This window comes from Eurypyga helias, unplaced genomic scaffold, assembly GCF_000690775.1.
Source record: "Eurypyga helias isolate BGI_N326 unplaced genomic scaffold, ASM69077v1 scaffold41738, whole genome shotgun sequence".
Lineage (NCBI taxonomy): Eukaryota > Metazoa > Chordata > Aves > Eurypygiformes > Eurypygidae > Eurypyga > Eurypyga helias.
In genome coordinates, this window is record NW_010268344.1 from 1 (window position 1) to 5,608 (window position 5,608).

A 5,608-nucleotide genomic window follows, 5' to 3' on the forward strand; every position below is an offset into this window, starting at 1 on the left:
AACCATTCCATGATTCTATGAAACGATTCTTTTAACTCTTACATATATATGCTTTTAATGCAGATTCAAATAGTATTTACCTTGGTTTTCAGCCTTCTGGTTTCTTTACAGAACTGCAAACACTCCGGGTGGGGGAAGAGAGCTGATAAGCAAACTTACGTCTTAGAGTCAGGGAGAGTGTTTTTAACTTTTATTTGACCGGGCTTTTGTAAATTTAGAATTGTTAATATCATCTTTGGGTTTGCATCTTTCAAACATGGCTGTGGAACTGGGACTCTAGAAACCATTTTACCCGTTTCTGAGTGGTTTGTGTGTATAAATAAATTTCATGTGAAAAATGCCTTCACAAGTAAGTCCTCCGCTGTTTTCTTATGGGTTATTTTGGGACGGGCTATTTAAGCACACTTTCATTTCCTGTACATAAGGATGAGGTGGTGTCTGTGAAACGCAGTGACCCCATAATTTTTTTACTTCGTGTATGCTGTTTTGTTTCTGGGTTTAGTTCACACACGTTCCACTATTTAAATCTGTTAATTTCCTAGTTTGTCATTAGCACTAAATCAGATATGCTTGGCTTACAAGTGAGAGGATAACCAGGCATCACGCATTTAATTGAAAATCTGTGCAAAAGCAAACTGGTTTTGATCATCGTCCCCAACAGGGAGTGTCCTGATTTTATGAGACATCTGTTAAATTCTCATTGTCCTAACGAAAAGCTGTGGGCATTTGATGTCTCAGAAAATCAGTGTTTTGTAACTGAAATTTGGGAAACTGTTCTGCAGAGGCACAAAATGAATAATTTTCTGTGCACTGTCCTGCTGTCATGCTGGCGACACGAGGAGAAAAAACTATGTAATTAAAGTGCTTGTTTCATTAAAATGAGCTCTGAAAACGCGCAGAGGGCGTTTTGTGAAAACGGAGGTGTGCTGGGCTGTTTTGTTTTTTTAAAAAAACAGCTAATTTTAGCCTAAAGAGCCACGTTTCTGTATATGGATGCAGTTGGCTTGAATATGCTGACAGTGAAAGGACACCTTTCCTTGGGAGAACAGGCTGAAACCCAGGTATATCTGTTCATCCATCTCATTCCCGCGGTTGAGCCAACTGGCCAGTTTTAACCGTGTGCGAAGCACGGCATGTCTCAAAGATGACGAATGTCTGCGGCTGTCCTGGGTCCCAGTGCTGGGTAATGGCTCCTGCAGCAGCTGGGCAGAGGAGATTCCTGCCCTGAGCTCCCCCTCTTCCCCGTGAGGACCAAGAAGGCCGTGTCTGGTCCGGGAGGTCCTGGGAGGCCCTGCGGTGTGGAGCCCAAGCGTCTCCTCGTGGGCTGCCCCAAGTCCTCGGCACCCGCTGCCCACCCTGCCTGCGCCCTGCACGGCTGCTTTGCTCTGGGGCTCCCTCGGGGCTCTCTCCTGAAATTCAAGAGACCAAAGGTTATTATACAGTAATTTACAGTGATTTAATCACCAAATAATGAGTGGGGTAATTTGGGAGTGTGCAGTCATCCAATCTCTTATTTAAAGAAAAAAAAAAATTGCTGTTGTTTTCCTTATAGTACGTGCTGAAGAAAGTTTTTATAATGTATAGTGAATTTTATACAACCCTTTTTTCTTTACTGAGAAGGAATAGCATGTAATGAGCTCCTTAGCAACACGTTACTTGGATTGAAACGACAGTCTACTTTTGCATTGGAAATATCAGGTTGGTTTTTGTCAATAAAAAAAATACAGTGATCTTCCACCACAGAAGCGGAATCTATTTCCATAATAAGTGATCATGTTATTTTTAGAAAGCAAACACCTTCTCTACTGCCATAAATTAAAGTCACGCTAACAGGGATTCTTAAATGCAGTATTATTTCAAAAATTGGTGACGATTTACCAGTGGCAGTATCAGGGAATTGGCTGATAGCTAGGTATGTCAAGCAAGGTGTGCGCAGAGCTGGATTCCTCTATCGTTCCAGCTGTGGCAAAATAACACTGAAGGGACCAGTAGAGGCTTGGGAAGCCTTTGCGTGTTGGCATGGCTTTCTTTTTCAGCCTTGAAACACCTGATGGACATCATGGCTTTGTAATACCTTTCTGTATAAACAGTTGTGGGAGTCACCATAAGGTATGGGGTGAGACGGTCTTGTCTTGAGCATCGTGACACATGCTGTGAATGCATTCAAGGCTTCCCAAACCACGGGGACTGAAGCTGGAGCGTACTGCAGCTGGTGTGCTTCATCGGCAAGAGCATGTAGAGCGTGCCTCCTGTGGAGCGTGCTCCTGCCAACTCCTGTCTGGGAGTAGTTCCCACTGAGATCTGTTGGGCTGTTGTTAGTTAAGTGAAAACTTTGGATGAGACGTGCAGGACTGATCCGGGACAGTGGGTGCTCCCGGAAGGAAACATTCCTGTTGAAGCCTGATGCTACTGTAGCAGGAGAGCGGTGGACAAATGCATCTGTGGAAGTTCTGTGGCCTTTTTGAATACGATCGTTACGTATTTCTGTAGTGCAGCGCAGTCATGTTTGACAATTTAGAATAAAATTCTGTAGCTAATACATATTTTGAAAGGACTCAAAGAAGATGGGTCACAGCCGTGCCAAAGAAACACAATGCCAAGTGTTTCTCGCATACTTAGACCACGAAGAGATGGCTTTTGACAGAGCTGTTGTATTTTTATTCAACAGGCTGGAACATATTTGCCTCAGTCCTATTTGATTCACGAGCAGATGATTGTTACTGATCGCATTGAAAATGTGGATCAGCTGGGATTCTTTATTTACCGCCTCTGCCGTGGCAAGGAAACCTATAAACTACAGCGCAAAGAAGCCGTGAAAGGTAAATGTTCCTCCCGCGATCTTTTGTGTTGGCAGAAAGTTCAATGCCGCGTGAGTTTGAGAAATAGGTGTGATTGTGTTGAAAGGAACGACTCTTATTAAGGCAGCGGTTGCTTACTGCGGTAACTGCGTGCTGCGGGCGTAAGTACGTCTGATACTTTCTGCGTAGGTATGGAAATAAGCCAGTTTGTTGTGCGAAAGTGCCGGAGGCCCCAGCTCGAGTTAGCCGCTAAAATGCGTGTGGGGATGCGTGGCTATGTGTTCCGCGGTACAGGCTTTCATGGATGCTTGTTTCTTGACCCACGCCGCCCCCAAAACCAAACAAACCCCAACCCTTTCGATGTATGAGAAGCTGTAGCCTTGTCGCACAAGTACAGAATTGCAGGTTCTTGTCCTTAAAGCCATCTGTAAATTAGTCCACATCTTCCTATGTGCGTCAGTCAAGTGCGAGTAAGAGTTGTCCTCACAGGAGAGTTGTAGTGCTTGGTACTCCTTCATGGAAAGAGTTTGAAAAACATAATTTGGAAGAGTCTTGACGAGTTCTTAAATACTGCCTTAAAATTTTCGCTCAGATTTTACTCTGTCTTGCTGCTTTTACTTTGTAACTGGATGTGATGAGCGAATGTACACTGAAGCGGTTGAATTGCTTTAGTCATATTGTTGGACCTGGCTGCTCGGGAAAACAAGGAAAAGAGATTTTATAAACAAAATTTAGAACAGCGCTGAAAAATGGAAAGATCTCGATAGCAAAATCCAATTCAAAATTCAGTATGTTGTTCCTGTGGCAATAAAGGATGGGCACAGGTTGGCAGAGAGCATTAGCTTGGCTAAAATTTGGATGAGCTCTGTCTTTCTCTGATTGCAAGATGTTGTTTAAATGCTACTAGTCCACTCTTTTTGGCCTATAGCGGTTCATTCCTTTGGTGTTCTATGTCCATGGAATCACAGAGTGATTTGGGTTGGAAGGGACCTTAAAGACCATCTAGTTTCACCCCCCCTGCCATGGGCAGGGACACCTTCCACTAGACCAGGTTGCTTAAAGCCTCAGCCCCACCAGCTTTTTTACAGAAGCACAGAGAGGGAGGTTGGGAATGAATGTGGGTTAAAACTAGGCAGGGGAGGGTTTGGCAGGTGGGTTTTAACTAAACGGGTACCATGATTTGGTTCACCGCAGCTTCAGGGCCATTGCCTGCGTATTGAATGTGTGCCTCTGTGTTTCCCCTGAGAGGGGGGCTGAGGAGGGGTAGTTCCCATTTCTGGTGACACCTTATCATAGCAAACGTGCACCTATCGTGTCTCTAATGTACCTCACGCCCTCTCCTGTTTACCCCCCGTTGTTCTCTACTAACACAAACAGGAATTCAGAAGCGTGAAGCCGTCAATTGCCGAAAGATCCGACACTTCGAGAACAGGTTTGCTATGGAAACGCTCATCTGTGAACAGTAATGAGGAATGTTACTGTTACAGGAGACTTAAAATCTACAGTATGACCCCCGCCCACCCCCTTTGTATTGTGTGCAGTGATTATTTTTTAAAACCTTTTATGTAAGTAGAGGACAGGGCTTTATCGCTGAACACCTTCCGTACTTTTCATCTCATGAGACATGTAAAATCGGTATGTTTTAGTTTTGCCCTTATTTTCAGGTGTGGTGTTCTTCTTCTATTTGAATAGCAGCTGTATAAAGACTTAGTTTGCTAGTGCGTTTCACGTGATGAATCTTCAATACTAGGAAAGAGAGGAAGTCTTTGAAATATCCACCAGTTTTTAATCGAGTAAAATCGGAAGCAGTTATTAATGTACAAATGGACTGCAAGAGCTACTTCTGACTGTAATATTACCTGCTATCTAGCTGGTTACAGCGTATAGACCAGCCTGCATTTGACTCTCCCTAACAAAGTGCAATTGGTTTCGGTTTTAAAATAGTCATATTTACCTTTTTAGATTGATTTCTGACTTGATGTTTTAAACTGGCAAGTGGTTGCTGTAACAATCTTTTAGAAAACTAAGAAGTAACTTGTGTTACTAACTTGTATATAATCCATGTATGTGCAATGGAAAATAAACCTTATAAACCTGTTTGTCTAAAAGTCTTGTGTTTTCTTTCACTATTACTGAGTTGTGGTTTTTTTTTTTTTTAGAGGGAGGGGAATACAGTTTAAAGGTGAAATGAACGCTTTTTACTTGCAGCACTGTTTTTAAAAGCGAGAGGATAAAAAGGACTAGGCGATGGCTGAGAAATGAAATATGAACAGAGAAGCAGGTTTTTCTGTTCCTTTTTCATTTACAGGCAATATCGTGCTGCTTGCTTAAATTCTGGGCTGGTATTTCCACAATACATAAAATCAGAGTGGGGATCCAAAGCTGCCTTAATATGTTAACGTCTGAAATCCCTGTCCTGAGCACTTGTCAAACGGCGTGTGTAATCCAGAGCGTGCCCTGAGCCAGGCTGGCCCAGCTGCGCGCCGAGGGCCTTCGCTGCATGCGGGACTTGGCGTTTCCCTGCCTTCAGCTTCCTGGCGTTCCCGTCAGGCTGTGCCGTGGAGCTTTGCCAGCTCATCTGCAGCTAGCTCAGATAGCACCCGTACCACTCGGTGCCGTGCCCATTTTACGCTTAAAACTGCTGTTCTGAGGGCAAGTTTGAATTTTTTTTATATGATTGGGATCTTTGTAATGGCAGCTCTCCTAGGGGAAGAGCGCAGGGAAAGATGTGTCGTAGTAGCTGCTGTTTTGAAACCGGTTGCAGGAAAAATTATGGGAGAGAAGGAAAGGGAGTAACACTCAAAAACAAA

General features: G+C 43.7%; 1 long non-coding RNA gene across 1 annotated transcript; it reads left to right on the forward strand.

Annotated features, from left to right (window-relative positions):
- The first annotated feature begins 2,656 nt into the window (after positions 1–2,656).
- LOC104514150 lies at positions 2,657–4,906 on the forward strand. Its single transcript, XR_727931.1, has 2 exons — positions 2,657–2,819; positions 4,176–4,906. It is a non-coding gene; the product is annotated as an uncharacterized LOC104514150 (long non-coding RNA).
- Positions 4,907–5,608: the final 702 nt, after the last annotated feature.